At 42.2% G+C, this 18,098-nt stretch overlaps 1 protein-coding gene across 1 annotated transcript in view; it reads right to left on the reverse strand.

Annotated features, from left to right (window-relative positions):
• The window catches only part of LOC146963904 (KATNB1-like protein 1), a 32,928-nt gene extending 15,060 nt beyond the window's left edge, over nt 1-17,868 (reverse strand). The window contains exon 1 of the mRNA XM_085768568.1: nt 17,783-17,868. The gene's annotated coding sequence lies outside the window, so the exon portion shown is untranslated. The remainder of the gene's footprint in view (nt 1-17,782) is intronic.
• Between the last annotated feature and the right edge of the window lie 230 nt (nt 17,869-18,098).

Here is an 18,098-nt window from a genome sequence, read left to right on the forward strand (position 1 = left end):
TGCAGTTCAACTTAAGTTTTCTTTAGTTTGTAAATCCCTCTCTCACCACATGAATAATCCATTGACAGCAGACAAAGACAGCATGAGTCTGGCAAACACCAGGCTGCGTTCCCTTCAGAGCACGTTTTCCAGCTCAGAATCCTGGAAATACGCTCGGAGAGATCAGGTTTCACCTCTATCACTATATCAAGATGACAGATTCTCCTCTGGCTAATCCTATCAGGATATTAGAACCTCATTTCATTGTCCATCTGAGTGACGTTCAGGAGACAAAAAGACACATGGAAGTCTACGCCTACACAAAAAAGACTCTTATGTAACTCAGGGATGCTTGTGGCTTGGACACATGGAGAGTGAGAGACGGCGCTTTCCCTCAGGGAAGTGTCGATCGTGCCATGAGTCTCACCTCTATGGTGGTATTAATTCCTAATAAGACCATGCTGCCTCAGATGAGTATTGGCAGAGAAAGAGCGCAGATCACGATGCATCTGTGTTTTCAATAGTCAAGCTGTCTTGTTGGGGCCAGAGTGTAATGATCCCTGCATGATTTTGTTGACACAACATAGTCTAGATGTAGAAAATCAACGATTCATTAACACTACACACATGAGTTAACATATAGCATGTTGTTCGCCAGACATTTGTATCCAATTAATATAAAAACTTCAGGCCCCCAAATAGGCAAAAAAACACAAAACTATGACAGATTTTACAAAGTCGACATGTGTCAGAACATGTTATCCAAGGAAAAAAGGGTCTCCCGCACCCTGTCAAGTCTTTTTTCCTTTGTTCACTCCCTACCTATGCTCCAACGCACCTGTTTTTCAAGATTTTTTAGGTGTGCATTAGCTTCCACACCTTGAGAACATGTTATCCACCAGAAGCTCGGAGTCCTGAAGTAGTCAGGCGTCAGGAGCCATGTCAGAGAATCCAACCACTGGTTTGTGGCACTTCCCACAGCACAGTGGTGTCTGGCGGAAGAAAAAGACACAAGTGGTACAGTGATCACACCTCGCACTCACATGCTCTCGGTGTGCCTACCCGCTGCTAGCTGCCACTCACACACAGCCTCATGATTGTAAAAGTATCTTTGAAGACACAGTCCTGCATCACTGAGTTTCTAACCTCTGACCTACTCATGCTGTACTCACTATATTGTCGTCTCCCACTGAGCAAGAGACACGAAAGAAGTGTTGCTGAGTGCAGACAGCACCGAGTAGCAGCGGGGGGCTGCAGGGGAGAGTATGTGTTGCCAGACTATAGCCCAGACTGAAACGCTGCATTTGTCTACAATTGTTAGCGACCACATTTATAGTCTAATAAAAGCTGGTTGTTTTCCAGTTAGTCATCTATGTACAATGTATGATGCAAAAATGGAGGGATGGAAAGTTCTTGCCTTAAATAATGATCCTGTCACGTGATGTGCACACTTATTATTTTGTTCATTTGATTCCCGAACTAAAAAAACTAAAAAAAAAACATTGATCGCAATCCAGGAAAAAGGAGCGAGAAGAAAATAACATGTCACTTCAGATCACATGGCTGTTACTGAAATACGATGTGCTTATTACCGCCTGTGATAGAGGCACAGCAGGTTCGTGGATTTATGGTTAAAGCCTTTTGTTGACAGATAGTGATTCCTGCCTGTAGACAAGGTGACATGAAGCCAATTTATCTCTTCCACGTAAGGGCTTGGACATGTCAGAGGTCAAATTTGTTAGACTGCTTCAACAAAACTGGCTTTGATAAATTGTGTCTTTACATTTTCAGACAACAACAGATTCATATCACTCATCTGATCTGAAATACCTAACACCATTGTCTCCTTGGTGGCTTCTTGCACACTGATGCTCCCAGCAGTTTGACATGGAACACTTGACTTGAATTTGTCCATATTGGGCTAATTTTACATCGGAATTCATTTCCAGTTGTTGACTGAATAAAACAGGACCTGCTGTCTGGTTAGGCATTCCAACAACCAGAGACCTTGACATGATCACATAGCTTCCCCACTTCAGATAACTTCACTGCAGCAGGCTAATTTCTAATGACACATCAACAGCTATTTATCCCTCCCAAAGCTTATGGCTCAGTAAACCCTAAAAGTAATGAACTCTCGGAAGACCACATGCCAGACTGAGAAGCAGATGTCTCTTTCTCTTTACCAAACAACCGTAAGACCTCTTTAAATTCAATTCAGTTAAACTGTGCGGCTTACCAACATTATTTATCTATTTTCAAGACTCTTAACAGCTCTTACACTCAACAACAAACTCCCTTAGGAGACAAGAGTGCACTTCTGTGTGGTATTTATCTCCACGGGTGATCAAGGGGCAGTGCTTGATCACATGGTTAAACTGTAGAGACTGGGGACATGTGTAATGAATTTAAGGCCCTCAGATGCTGGATCTCAGGGATATTTCATGAATCCAGAAGCTCAGTGTTCTTCCAGAACCATAGCGCCACTATTAAGCAGCCTCAGACCACCACCTAGACAAACAGCCAAGCACAGTCTGCTCAGGCACATCCCTGCACATTCTTACCCTAATTGCTCTCTCAACATCAACACCACAACGACATACAGGGTTTCAGAGTGTGGCATCAACAGGAACACAGTGTGTGCATCATTGAGAACATACCATATTGCCTCGGTAGATCTGAGGTAAACATGATAGCGCTCATGCTGAAGGAGGGTTTTGTGAGGGAAGCCCAAAACGCATTCTCCCCATATGAAAAACTGAAATAGATCAGACAGGGCATTTAATAAAAGCAGTGTATTATTTCTGGAGATATGCGGAGCAGGCCGCCTGGGTCAGAATAACATTCAAAGTGAAGTCTCAAAATCCACACTGATAAACCACAGTAGGAAGTCACAACACACATCCTGTCTCCTCAGAGCAGAAGGGGTGTAATCATATCAGTATCACATGGAGACACGTGCCCTCAAAATGTGCATAGCTGTGATAGATTGCCTTAAACACACTGTAAGTTGTTGCCATCGTAAAACCCAAAACACAGATTTTCCAAGGATACTCTGTGTTTGTCAGTAAATCTCACTACAGTTACAGTAGCCCCCGTGTTGTCAGCTTCAGCTAAAGCAATGATGTGAACTGGTAGTTTTTACTGTTAGCTAAAAGTAGTGGATAACAGTTGAGATAGTTAAACATGATGGATAGTTACATTTTTAATTGTGAGCAATGAGCAATTTTAAGTGTTAAAAGTTTTGCTAAAATAGAACTACAATTTATCAGCTTGGTTAAAATAGTTAGCTAAAAGTAATGGACATGAACAAATTATGGGCTTACAAGACACTTAATCATTAACTTGAAGACAACATTACAAATCATCACATACACTTGCAAAAGTAATACAAAGTTCAAATCTATCAATTATGTTGGATAAATGATCAAAACAAATGCCTAATCACAACTGTTTAAACAATTAACTAAAGTAGCCTAATGGATCATGGAAGTGATTACTCAATGAACTTCACCTCAATGATGATTGTCAACTAATCTGAATATGTTACATCCAGTTAAATAATAAAAAACATCAACAATTTCCACTTTTACAATCTGTTTTCATGTTAAATAATCTCTGGTTTAAAATCAGTTCCAATTGATACCCCTTATTATTGTCAATGAAGCAGCACCTCAGCTAATCTTACAGAGCTCTGGAAATTGTTCAGACAACAACAACAACAAAAAAAGATTAGGGATGTAAATTAACAATCTGTAGTTTGACTCAAACCTCACCACCTAAATATAATGTCCTGTATGATTATTTACAGATGGAACATTTTTCATTCAATTCTGACCACAAGCACATAAACAGGCAGCTCAAAAATGGAGCTTGCAAGCATCAGTGGCACTGCTTCTGCAATCATCCATCCAGATTAGTAATGCTGCAATTTATCAGGAAGACATTAAGTTAACTACTCTTGTTTAGCCAAGCAAGAAAAATTCTAGTTTGCATAGGCTCATCGTCATCATCCTGCAATTTAATGGCGAAAGAGTTTAGCCCCTAATTTTTTGTCTCCACTATCCTCTTCTTTTCAAGAAACTGATCTTCCACACCGAGCAGAACTGGAGACACGAGTCACGTTGTTCTGCATACAGTACAATGCTGTTCTCGAAGGGTACAGCAGGCCAACCTGATCTCCTCTCAGTCTGTAGGAAGTACTAGTTTTGTGCCAGGGGGCAGAGATTCAACTCATTAACTTTGAGCCTCAGCACTGGAAGGGCCTTTGGAGCCGTGCGACAACAGGGTTATGCTACCACATCGGCTGCAGTTGGCAGGCAGAGCTGTGGCATGTCACTCGGTTCAAGAAGTCTGTGTTAGGGTCTGTTAAATCCCAAAACACAAATTCTTATTCAGCTGTCTGGGGAGACAAAATTCGCTAATCCCGATCTGTCGACAGTATGACGTCAGACTGCTTGCCAGTGACTGACTGTGAAGAATGAATGCCCCACTATGCTGAAAAGAGCAAGATTTGTGGTATGCACTGCAAGAAGATCTGTTTCTGTCTGTGTCCTGTTATGGGCTTCATCACCTTCACCAATGACGTGTTTGTGGTCGTACCTAGACTGTCAAGAAATGCCATAGAGACCAAGGCTGTGGACGTTTACCTCTGTGTGAAAGACCAGGGGTACAACTCTTATTTTTTTGTTTTCTTTAACTACTGCACATGCTCTCCGGGTTCCGGTCATGCCTGCTTGGTTTAGACAAATTGCACAGCAGAGCTGTCTCACAGGCTGGCACTGCAAATGCTCTCTCAGAATGCAGCATGCCGTTGAGAACAATGCCAGGCTCATTATGCCTATCCTGTGTCCTACATGTTGTTTATGCCAGTCTTTCTGTCTCCTCTAACTTCAGTTTCTGTTAGTCTCACACTTGGCTTCCAACAGCAGGCCTTTCATTGTTGGAACTTTTGCTAACAATGTAATGTTCTCATTGATCCTTGTCCATTGTCGGCTGTGGAGCAGAGGCTGTTAAGGTGAATAGCTCACCTTTATCATTCTGGGTACAAAGCCATCGCTTTATCAGCACTTGAGATCTGAGACCTAGCAAAGGAAAGGTCACTGAGTGGTTTACATGTCCAGATTTTTACAGGAATGGTAACACAAGAACTCCTTTAAAGCTGTTTTTAAAAAACCATTTAGATAGGAATGAGGTGATTAACAGTCATAATGGATTTTGCACTCAAAAGTCTCAACTCTTACCCCCTTAAAATGTCACAAAAAAAGAGCCCGAGGACTCTCTGAGTGTTCTCAACCTTCACAGCACGTGTACAGGCCATACTTCACACTCCTCACATTGGGAAACAAATAGAGGGGTGGAAACCACAAGTCTTTTTGCGCATTTTAAACACATGGCTGCTGCTACTATTTGACATGACAATCACCCAGCAGTAAGCAATCCCAACAGTGCCCAAAGGAAATCATTTAGCCCCGTAAGAATGTTATGACAAGGGCATAACCTGACTCTAGTCATAAGATGACATTTCAACACCTCGTTTCCCTTGAGAAGTTGATGCAGGATCCCTCCATAGGACCTTTAGTGGTACTGACCATACTATAGACAGGGTAGCTAAAAGTGATGGATCTTTCAAAACTCAGCAAAAAGATGGCATTGTCAAGGAAGGCAGTCAGACTTCCTGTAATCCACCTGAGGCTGGCAAAGAAGACTATTTTCTTACATCAAGTTCAGTGTGAAACCTTGCCCGGTCTGGAGGGCAGTATGTTAACAGTCAGATGGACCTCAAACCACTAAAAACATGTCGGCTAGGCTAATCCTCCAGTCAGTGCTCCTGACCAAAGGCACTGGCTCATAATCTGGAGTTGGTCCCCGGGCGCTGCACCGTGGCTGCCCACTGCTCCTCAGGGATGGGTTAAATGCAGAGAAAGAATTTCACTGTACTAGCTGTATATGTGACTAATAAAGTACCTTTAAAAAAACACTGTGGAGTGCTCTATGTGGCCCCTGGCTGTGGCTGACACTCTGGCCGAAACGGGGTCAGGAACGTGAGTGTGAGTGAGTGTGGAGGGAGGAGAGCTTGTAACCAGGCAATGGGTAAAGTAGAAACAGATGAAGGGCAGCACAGTCTCTGTCCTCAAAGCCACATTTCAGCCTGTAAAGGTAATTATCTTGGGGAGACGGTATCCAGTGATTTGTGTGTGTGTGCATGTGTCATATTGACGGTAAGGTGGTTTTTAATGTTTATGGAGAGCTCAAAGATCCAAATGAATGGGTTGTGTAGTTCTCCAGTGTACCTTGAAAATAGGAATCTTTTTCCTCCTCACCAGCTTGTTGGATGGGGAAGGACTGACTGGCTTGCAACAAAAACACAGATGTCTCACATTATGGAATACAAAGTATTCAGAGAATCTGTCCAGCAAAAGCAGTTGGATTTGTCATTAGTGGACATTGATGTCCTTGGCCTGATGACATGCTACAACTGGCCTCAGACAGTATGTCCCCTGTCTAGACCCGTGAGGATACCTTATGCCTCTATATCTGGAACATCTGGATAAATCTGGCTCAGATTTAAGAATTAAACTCGGTGACGCTTGCCATGGCTGAGTTATAATGTAACCAAAGAAGAAGAAATTGCACTTCTTTTGTGCAACAAAAAAAAAAAAGAAAAGAAAAAAAGTCTGCTCTGTCCCAGTGTTCAGTTTAGGAATATGCAACAATTTATTGAGAAAACGTTTTTAGCCATGTGTTGTATTGGACCAGCTGCTTGAAACTGTCTCAACAATCTCAATCTCCCCAGAAGATGAACCTCATAGACATTGGTGCTCCCCTGAGTTCCTGTGTAGCACCACATGTTGGTTTGACTTAATGTCTCAGCAGCTATTTGATTAGATTTTTGATTGAGCATTGATTTTTGTGCAGACATCAGTGCCTCTAGATGTGGTCCCTCATCATCCGGTTTGTGACAAAATACCTGTACCAGTATCACAGTTTAACTCTAATTATCAATTGCTACATGCTAACAAGAAGCGTAACACAGTTAATATCTCCCTTGACCACCCTTTAAATGGACCAAGGCATGAGTTTGGGCAGAGAGAAGCAAATCATCCCGTGGCTGGGAATTGGTTTTGTGTGGCCACTGGCCGCCAGAGGAGCTTGTTTAAACAGACCCAGACTGAAAGACTTAATGACCATGCTGACAGGAGTCATACAAGATGTCTAGTGAGGCTGGTGTTCTGCGGCTGAGAGGGAGAGAGAGTCCTACAGCTGCAAAGAGAAAGGGAGGGATGTTGTGGTCACCGTCTCTTTATGTAAGCTCCAGAGAAAAGAGGCGCTCAGGATTCATTTTTAAATCTGACTTCAATATTTGTTCTCCCACCAAACCTAAACCAACACGAATATAGGATATACAGTCCCATGGCAGCCTGCTACCTCAAACGTGTTCTACCATTTGCTCCAACGTCATTTCAATTAAGCATTAGCACGTGGACGGAGACCAGCACAGACTCTAAGAACTAGCTTTGTGCATGACACGTGCTGAGCAGCAATCGGAAAAGGTGGTTTCATCCCAAAAGAGCCACTTATGGATGTTTTGTTCAAGTAATCTCAAGTAAATTAAAATATGGCACTGTTGCATTCGAGGATGTTTTATATAATAAAATCGAACAAATACTTAGAATAGTTCAGTAACAGGCGGGCGCTGTACTTCACAGGTTCTGAGCTGTGCTCTAAGCGATTCTTATCGTCAGCTCCTTCATTCCCCGGGGTTTAACCCAGCAGAAGAGACCACATGTGCGTGAAATGTCCTCAGGTCTTTGGGCCTCTTTATCTGATAGAGACTTGGTCAGCTGCTACGTTTTGATCTCTCTAACGTGGACCAGGCCAAAGCAAAGAAGAGCATCCAAATATCAAAAGCTATGAAGATCCTCACTGTCTGCACTCACTCTGCTCCACAGACAGGCAGCAGGCTCGCTGTAGAAAGTTACAAAACCAAACATTTCAGACATTTTTCTTTTTTCTACTCAATGTAAAGGTGCCTGCCATATATTACAGAGTTAATAGATCAATGACCAAATTATGCTTGGTGCCAATATCAGAAAATAATAAATATGCCAATTGTTTAAATTTTGGATAACTGCCTGTGTTTTTCATCCTGTGTTTGTTAAGCATGTGGCCAAAATATTTATTAACTGATGCACAATTATGAGCTTATAAAGATGTGGGTCCTGAAACCAAAATAGTGAACTAAAAATAAGATAGAAAACTCTGTGTGTGGATCATAAAATATGTATGTCAGTAGGTTTAAGGCTCGTGACATCATGACTGTTTTCTGCATAACAGGGGAATATAAAGCCAAAGCATGATGGGGAGAAAGAACTTGAACAAATGAGACAGAGTGGAGAAAGCATGAGTCTGCAGAATAGAAGCAAACTTCTGTTGGTGATTTAAGACTTCCCAGTCTGCATACCCATGGCTATCATCCACATTCCAGCCTATAAGCGAACAAGATTAAATAGTTTTGGAGCGGGATGCTGGCTGTCCTTCCTGCTGTGGTTAGTGCAATTGGCTTCAAAAGAAAAACACAAAGGTTATTGTGATGAAACCGTTTCCCTATGCTTGTGGAAATCTGTTTCACTTTATCTTAAAGGTCAGTGAGCGTTTGTCCAAGACCGGCAGCCTGCACCAGTATGACCCTTGCTTTTTAAGAATGCCTACATGAGAAGTTTAATAATATGATGTCTGTCTTCACTTCTGGGTATCTGGGTATTGTGAGGAGACAGGTTGATTCTGCAGCTGCCTTTAAGCAACAAGAATATCGTGTGGGATGCACATGATATATCTGACATCTACACACGACCAAAGCGAAAACTTCTTTGGACGGCGTGCTAAACCAGTGCACACAGTAGATCCTAAAAAAGCATTTTTTCCCAACCTCCGGGAAGTGGTGGGAGAAATAAACAGTGTCAGCCTCTATCTTCTTCATCTAACACAGTCATCTCCTTTCCTCTCCAAATCCATTTTTTGTTTTTGATCACAAGCCGAAACTTAAAGCAGAAGTAAGTGATATATTTGTGTTAATATAAGTCTTAAATATTTATATCTTCCGACAGCAATCACTTACATAGAGTGTTTGGACCGAAACACGGGTCTGTCAGTCACTCTGCTCTGCTCTGAGCCGAGGAGAAAACATTTATCGTATCCTACAGTTTTTATCCAATGAGGAGAGAGAACGGCATGCAGGGCTGTGTGTGCAGCCAAGGGACGCCGTGAATGTGGTGACGTAGCGACGAGGACTGTTATGGTGCGTTCAAGGAAACTCGTATTTTTCCGACCATGAAGTCGTACCAGTTCGATCTGGTACGAGTTCACCGGTCGGAAGTTACGAGTGGCCGTTATAGTGACTTTCACCGGTAAAACAGGTCGGAAAAACACGAGTGGGTTGCCTGGAACGCTACAAAGTCGTAAGTTGTGACTTGAAGCTGTAATTTACGATTTCAAAAGCCTGCCTGGAACGCAGCATTAGCGAAAACGACCGGACCACTTACTTCTGCTTTAAGGTGAGACGCTCCACTTGTGTTTGGATTAGTACTTCCTGTCTTTCATCTGTGCATCCACATAATCCGTCCTCTCTGTGGTATGTAAACTATCATTGACTGAGCTGGATTTTGCTCTTTCCCCCTCCACTAATCCTCATGAAGCACATAAAAGTTTATAAAATTCAATACAATTTATAAATAGCCCTTACATAACCGAAGCCAAAACATTTCAAAAGGATCATCACTTGGAAAATCACCTGTCTGATGTGCGTGCGCCTGCATATGTCTGCAAAAATTTGCATATGTGACTTTTGACTTAACAAGTGTGTGGGCTCATCAGCACACAGTCCTGTCAAGTGCACACATGTGGAGTGTCTTTCCAATCATGGCTTAGATTCCAGCTTTTCCACGACTGTGACAGATCCAAACACCAGTCGGTCAGTCACCCGGCCCTGCAGAGAGGCGTGACTCACTCCGTGCTGCGTGACTCAAGGCCCTCTTCCCTGCCTCCTCATATCCCTGCTCTCACTCCCACTGTCCTCTGTGGAGTTGCACTCGCCATTTGACCTGCTGCCAGTTTGGATGCACTCCCCGGACGGTCAGCTGAGGGATCGTATACAGCCTGTCTACATAGCAACAGCTTGTGGAGATACACTCTCCGGCACAGACATGCAAAAATTACAAACAGATGGCTGTGAAAGTGATTTGCATTCTTCCAAATGAAATGTTCGGTTGTCCCTTATTAATACCATATACTCTTCATCAAAATTGAGAGATGGGTCTTAAATCACTGTGACACAGGCACAAAGCAGTCAGCTCTGAGGAGAATCAACACGTGCAGATTGTTGCTCTTGGAAAGTAAAGAATTGACTCCTTCATGAGGTGGCAGACAAAAAAAAACTCAGTGAAATTCCTTCAAATTGGTCCAACAGTGATGAAAAAAAAAATAAACTTAAGTTGCCAGGACCTGAAGTATCACACAAACACTGAGCCCGAGCGGGCGGGTCCCTGTGCCGGGTGTTAAAGAGGACCAGATGATGGAGCGAAGGTGTTTTCAGCTATGGTGTTTCCCATAACCTTATTTTCTGAGAAGATGGGAAGAGAGGAGGACAGCAGCAGATGTTGAAGCTTGTTCTGCTGCCCTGAGGTCTTATTTGTGCTCGTCTCAATTTGGATTGAGCACTCACTGACTGTGATTATGCAAGATCAGCTCTAGAGCTCAGCCTTTATCGCCTACCTTACTCACTGATCTCTTTGCACTTGGCACTGGAGTGTACTTGAAATGGGGTGTGAAGTGAACCCCTGGACAGAACGGACCTGAGGTGAGACGAAGTTGAGAGAAAATGACCTCAGAATGCAGTGGCTGAGAGTTTGCTCTGAGAGTTTCCAGTGAGACACGTTTACTCCCAAGTATGCTGTAAAAAAGCTTTCCTTTTCCTCTCCTCGTGAGCCTTGAACTAATTTCTTCACCTTCTCATCAGAGCTGTGCAGCAAAATGTAAGAATATAATAAAAGCAGTCACCGAAGTTAAATGAGAGGGAAAGTTCGCCTGGCCAGAGTACAGACGCATGGTGTCATGTAGACTTGGGAGCCAAGCACCACAGAGCAGCTCACACACAGGGAGGGGTGTCCAGCCTCAGCATCCCACAAGAACCAGAAAAGTCCCCTTAAACATTTCTAATAGCCCACATCAGGCCATACTGTGTAACGCCAGCCAACATCCAACAATAATATCTTGATTATTTGTAACTGTTGTTAATGGAGAGCTCAACACAATTAACCGACCGGAGTCATACATTACACTTAAGTGATAATTTGTGTTAATGGGTGAGCAATTACAATTCAGAACAATCAGCATTCACTCAGAGCGTGGCAAAGCTTCGGAGTTTCATCTGAAATCAATCAGGACATCTTTATTAAATCACATCAAAGAGATTGTTGTCCTCACTATTAACTCTCAGCACAGTTTCTCCTGGGCTTGGTCGGTCTCCAACCCCACCTCTTAACCCCCCAAAAAACATTAACAATGAAAGAGTTTCTGGCATCACTCTGTAAACTTTATAATCAAGGAATGATGTGTCCTTTTGTGATAAGATGCACTGTATATTCTTCTCTGGCACATAATCAACATCTCTATGCATTTGATAAATAGTTCAGCATTTTGGAAATAGTCCTATTTACCTTCTTTGATGAAAAAACCCTATTGTGTACAGTATGTGTTGCATTATGCTGCCTCAACTCACATTGTATAATGAGCATCGTAAAGTTTTGGCCTGCTGACTTTTCTGCCTTGCACTCAGCCACTGCTTGAAGAAAATGATTGATGAACAGTTGTGTTTCCAAGATATGCAGACCAGATAAAAGGTGTATCCATCGAGCAAAACATCAATAAGAAACATTCAAGTCACTGGAACATACAAATATCTCCTGCTAGCAGCATGAGCATTGTTAGCGAAGCTCCTGCCATTTAGTAAAGCGCCATCAGATAGTCTGGAGCAGTCTAAGTAATAAACACTGCGCTGGCCAATGGGAAACTTGTAATAATGTGCAGTGTGAATATGCTTTTAAGAACTTTCTGGACGGGGAGCATACATCAGTCCGACTGCCCAAAAGTCAGACGGCTCATTTCTCCGACTACCCATTCTACAGTGTTAAGGTTAGGTTTAGGGTAAGGTTAAGGGTTAGGGCTACTTAAGTCGAAGAAATGGGAGGTCGGACTAATGGACGCAAAAATAAAGAAATGTATGGTCAGAGAATTGGGTAGTCGGACAGACACCATGCGCCCTTTCTGGACGCTCTGTTTGTTGCACATGGTAGCACAGTTGCCTCCACAACAGCCAGGCACAGTGTATCTTCTGGAGAAGATGGTGGTGCTCAGCCTGTCACCTTTCCAAATTGTGAATTTCCCCTATGTAATTTGTACAAATTTGAGTGCTGAATTGTTTGCACAGTTTGTCCTAAAGGGCCAAAGGGACATATGCTTGCTTTCTGTCTGATACGTTCTGTGGTCTGAGCACACGGCAACAACTCACTGCAGCTGGTGTTTCTTGTTCCATTCCTCCCCGTAGCATTTCAAACTGATCTGCTGCCAACACTTGTTGTTTTGTAGGCGCAGTTTTGATGAGCAGTCACAGACATTGTAAATCTCTATGACAAACATTGCGTATTTCCCGTGGCTGCAACACAATAGGATGTCCTCCCCTGCAGCAGGAACTATACAGTACACTGTGCACAGAAGCAAATTAACACAGCTCTGAGTTGGTGTTTGAAAGAGTGAAGAGTTAGCAGTGGGTCTGTAGACTAGACTAGAGTCACATTGGGCCTCATTCACGAACTGTTCTTAAGAACAAATTTGTTCTTAAGTCCTACTTACGAAGTTTTTACGAAGATTGTGGCATTCATGAATGTTTTCTTATCCAGAATTTGTTCTTAACTAAGAACAAAATCTACGAACAGTCAGGAGTATACTTACGCACTTTTAAGTGCTGAGACTTCTGCAAAAATAACCGATTATAGTGTTTTCTTTTGTTCTGCAGTTCTTGATATTATATGATTTGAATAAGAATTATTTTCTTATCTTTTATGATGTTTTTAATAATTATTAATAATAATAATTGACAAATCATTGCAGTTTCTTAAAAAAAAAACATTATAGACACTTAATTCATATCAGTTTTTTTTTTTTTAAGTGTTCACACTACACACAACTGTTTTTATTATTTTTTTTAAATATATGATAATATGATGATATTTATGATGGCACACGTGAGAGTGTGGTCTCTCTGATAACAACCCGAAGAGCTGCATCCACTGCTGGCTACTAAATATAGCCTAAATATAAATATAAAAATATAAACTAAATATAAGCCTTTTGTTTGTTTCTTTGTTTCATTCCTGCCGCAGTAGCGCCACTTCACTACTTTAGTTCTTTTTATGTTTGGAGTCTGGTGCTCCCTCCCTGATTTTCATTTGAGCATTTCAACTTTCTTTCTCACTTCACCTTCTCTGCTCAGTGCCTGTGGGTGCTGTTTGCACACGGCCCTGCAGTCTCATGCCCTTTTACGGGCATTGATGGGGCTGTTACCTATGCTAATCCTATGTTAATTAGACTCACCTGGCACACGCCCTCAACTTACGAGGAGTTGGCATTCATCAAGTAGGAACACAGCTGCGAACAATTCTGAGGCTTAGGAACGCGTTGATGAATCTGACGTAGGGTTTTCTTAAGGAACTTCTTAAGAACAACTTAAGAAAGAATCTAAGAAGGTTCTTAAGAAGATATTGGTGAATGAGGCTGTTTCCTGTCGATCTCTCATGTGGTGGCAATTTGAATTCAGGGCACACTGTCAACTATTAGAGACACAGAGTTACTTGGCTATTAAATATTTCTGTTACATAAATAACAACAAGATGTAGTTTTAATTTTAATCACATTAAGTACAATAAAACAATGATTTAATTCTGCAAAGCTTTTAGTCATTAGAGACCTTGTCCCCTGAGGACAGGAATGATCTGTTACAAAACTGGCCGCTCATCCTCAAACTTAATGTTTGGATCAATGAGAGTCTTTGCTTCAGGCAACATCACCCACTAGTGAGCTGAAAAACAATAGTGCCCTGTGCTCTAATCCTAAAACGTCTCGGTCTTGCCAAAGTCAATGAAGCTGGAAGGTCGAACAAGTGGCTCCAAGCAACAATTAATGCATAATGTGGAGATTTTTATCTTCCCTTTCTCCAGAAGGTAAAACACATTTAGTTCTTTCCACTGGCTTTGTTTTTGCTGTAGAAACTGAGGACAGATGAGGTGTAGTGATAAACTGTACAAGAAGTGGAGAGGGGGCTCCGGGTAGGTCCAGCACTACTCCACCTTGAAAACAAAACAGGTGAAACGATGTCTCCAAGAGCCCATGGGCTGTATTTTCCACAAAGTCCCGTGGAAAACATCAAGCACAATGGTCCGTCTGACAGTGAGCCGTCAGTGGGCGGTGACAGATCCAGCTCTCATCTCCACCAAAATGGCTGCACGGTCAAAACAGAAGGGACAGGCAGATTCCATAGCGACTCCTCAAATAAGCAGCACACGGCATAACACCTCTCCCTCACAGGAAGACGGGAAGGAAGATGAGATGGAGCGAGACAGAGACCTGCCTGTCCTTTCAGCCACTGGAATGGGAAAACTAAACACCTCGGTTTAAACATTGAATAATAGAAGCCACTCATCCGTACGCAACAGCTCAGACAAAAACGGATTCCTCTCTTTTGTTTTTATGATTCATCTTTGCTCTATGCAATAAAAGAGAAAAGGAAAGTACAAGAATTCGATGGAGTAATCGTTCTAAAGTCCAAAACAAAGTGGACCAATCATAGATTCATATTCTCCTTTGTGAGACACACTACAGCTGCTTGGTGAAGGTTATTTTGTTCGAGCCATGCTAGCAGTCATATCTCTGGGAGATCTGTCCATCACTTTGGTCCAAACTGAAATATTAAATGAACTATTGGATGGATTACTGTGACATAAAACAATCTGCGCAGAGTGAATCATACTTGGTGATCCCCTGACTTTTCCTCTTGTGCTACTGGAAGGTTGACGTTTTTAGTCTTTATCCTCACATCTTGACAACCTTTGGATGGATTGGCTTTAATTTTGAAATTGCAAGGTCATTTCAGTCATGTAGATGGGGGAATATAAGTTGACCCTGTGTTTCCATAGGCTTTTTTTATGTCAACTAAGAAATATACTGTGAGTGGGGCTCTAAATATAACACATAGCAGCTAATGAGAAGCCAAGTAACTGTAAAAATATTGCATGGAGGTCCTCAAGGAGCCACTGAGGCTTTTGCTTCTGAGGAGTGACTGTTATTGTAAACTCCTGGCCTGCTGTCGGGGCCTGTTTCTTGCTGATGTAGGTGGCCTCAGAGAAAAACAGCACTGATCTCTAAGATGTACACCTTCAGTAGCTGCTATTGGGAAAAGAAAGGAGGCAGTGAAATGAATTTGCAGTGGGTGGAAAACACAAGGTTTGTTTAAATTTAAAGCCATTAAAACATGTAAATTACAGATTGACTCACATAGATCTAATCTTCGTAGATCTTATCACTACAGGCCTTTATGCCAGCAGTGAATATGTCTATAAAAGGGCAAAGGGGAAGTGATGTTGTCAGACAGTAACGATTCGGCAGCTGGTCTCCTGTGGAATCCTGGGCGATATTGGGGATGACGGAGACCAGCTGCTGCTGCTGACTCAGTGACTCATTTTTACCTCAGCAGGGAGAAGGAGGGAAGGAGAGAGGGAAATGGCAGAGCATCTCGCGCCCAGACAAAGAACAGACACATCCAGCTCCAGCAGGGAGAGTGGCCAACATAACACTTCACCAAACAATTTTAAATCTGCTATATCAGTTTGTACCGACCTTTCCTTTTCCTCTGACACTAGACTTTGATCATGCTGCAATGCAATCATTTGGTTTATAAACAATATGATGGAAAAAAGTCATCATAGAACTATTCATTTTTTTGGTTATTTCAGTAATTAGTGTGGGATAAGGGGAATGTGAAAGAGTTTTTGCATGTAGGTTTCAGCCGCCTTTGTGGCCAAATGACAGCGACCCAAATATTTGTTTCTCTTTCTTTCCCCTTCTCTGCCCCTGTTTTGTTCCACATACTACATGTGCAAGCATATGTTGTGTCTGGATATTGGCTTCAGCAATAATTTCATGTCCTGCCAGATGAAAATGGATCAGTGGCTCACAGGCCCGTCTCTCAGGCTTCAGATACATACGGCTGAAAAAGGAAGTGGTACAGCTTAGCTATGAAAACCTGTTTTGAAGCTGCTTAGCTCAGTAGATGTGCAACACAACAGCTTAGATTACATAAATCTGCAGGTTGAAATTTTATGTTAGTTTAAGTGTCATAAAGTTGGAGATGCTCCAATCAATACCTCTATATAAATATGTCTTCTTAAAGTCGCCAGAGACATGACAAAGTGGCCAAAGACTTCTACACCTTCAGCCAGTCTGTGTCGCAGCTCCTTTAGCTGATGCTGGTAAACTTTTTCCTGGCCAACTTCCCTAAGAGGTCAAATTGTTTACAGTGGTCCTAACAATGAAGCGACACACAGGGCCGACGGTTTGACCTGTCGTAAGAGGAAAAGCACTGTTATATCTTAAAGGATTAGTGATGGCTTCGTCTTCCCAGTGAGCTCCTCCAGTGACGCAGCATGTAAATACCAGGAAACATGGAGGTGGATCATCTACATGGAATGCAGCCACTGTCAGCGTTATTAATTACACCTATGCCTCTCCTGCTTCAACATGTCAAAGTTCTCTAAATGAATGAAAACACTATAAACCTATCTTAAAAAACAAGAAATTATAAAAACGAGATAGTCCAACCAGTGAATGAAAACAGCTCAGTTTAGTCAGTTTAACTCTGCTTCGAGTTGGATAGTGTGAAATAAACCTGGTGGTGGGTAAGCACTGTTCACAGCAGCTGAAGCAAATCAAACACATGAACTCTGGCACACCTCGGAGAGCGCACACACGCAAACACACAAAAAATTCATCCACAAATATGATACAGAGCTCTTTCCCTGTTGAATCCGGGAAAAGAGCATCTTCCCCGTAAGCGTTTCTGAATATTAAAGTATTAAAGTATCAAATGGCTTTTTAGATCTGATGATGTTGTCCCAGATGTTTTACTTCACGCCTCTAAAGTGGTAAATCCTCACCACAGAGAGTCTGGGAGTGCGTGCATGGCTATCTTTGAAGATAAATCCAAATGATAATAGTCTTGAATTGGTTGCCCCCCTGCACTGTTTGCCTGGAATGAATAAAGACTGATCGGAGATGCATCGTTTTTGATTAAGCTCTTCCCACAACTTGAGGCAGATCACCCTGAAACAGCATCTTTATCATTATTAGACAATACAATAAAATGTTGCGGTGTCTCAGTAGCACAATTCCCGCTACCACAATGAATATGACTCTCTTTGAGCAAAAATTAATGAATCAATGTGCATTCAGTGAGCAAAACTCCCATTACATCATCTGTGACTGCACTGAAAGAAAACTCTCAATATAAACAAATTTGAGGCTCCAGCCATCGCAGTCTCACAGACAGAAACAACTGACATGCTTGTAACTGCGCCTCAAAGAAACTAATGTGAAAGAATGAACACAAAAAGACCAAACAGCACACAGACACACGCCAACACAGATAAAAGACAGCTGAAAAGTGGAAATCCTCATTTTCCCCAAGTACTGTACATACCATTCCTGTCTGGAGGATTATGGGAAATTTTGCGATGACACAGTAGCCTTGCCCTTATATGGTTGCCGCTGTCCTCAAATTGTGTCCTGCAGAGAGGGACAGGCACTGTAAAATTCTCGAGAACAGCAGATTTTAATTACATAACAGACTTGGCAGTGACTAACTATGCATGCTAAGGACTTAGGACATAAGCCACACACACAGGATTTGTCAATGGAGGTGGCTGGAATGTCTGGTATGGCTGCTGATACCAGTACACAAACCAGAGAAATCTGCTGTTTGTTAATCCTGCAAAGAACAAACAAGCCTCCATGAT

This window comes from Trachurus japonicus, chromosome 22, assembly GCF_045865225.1.
Source record: "Trachurus japonicus isolate A0001 chromosome 22, Traja_1.0".
Lineage (NCBI taxonomy): Eukaryota > Metazoa > Chordata > Actinopteri > Carangiformes > Carangidae > Trachurus > Trachurus japonicus.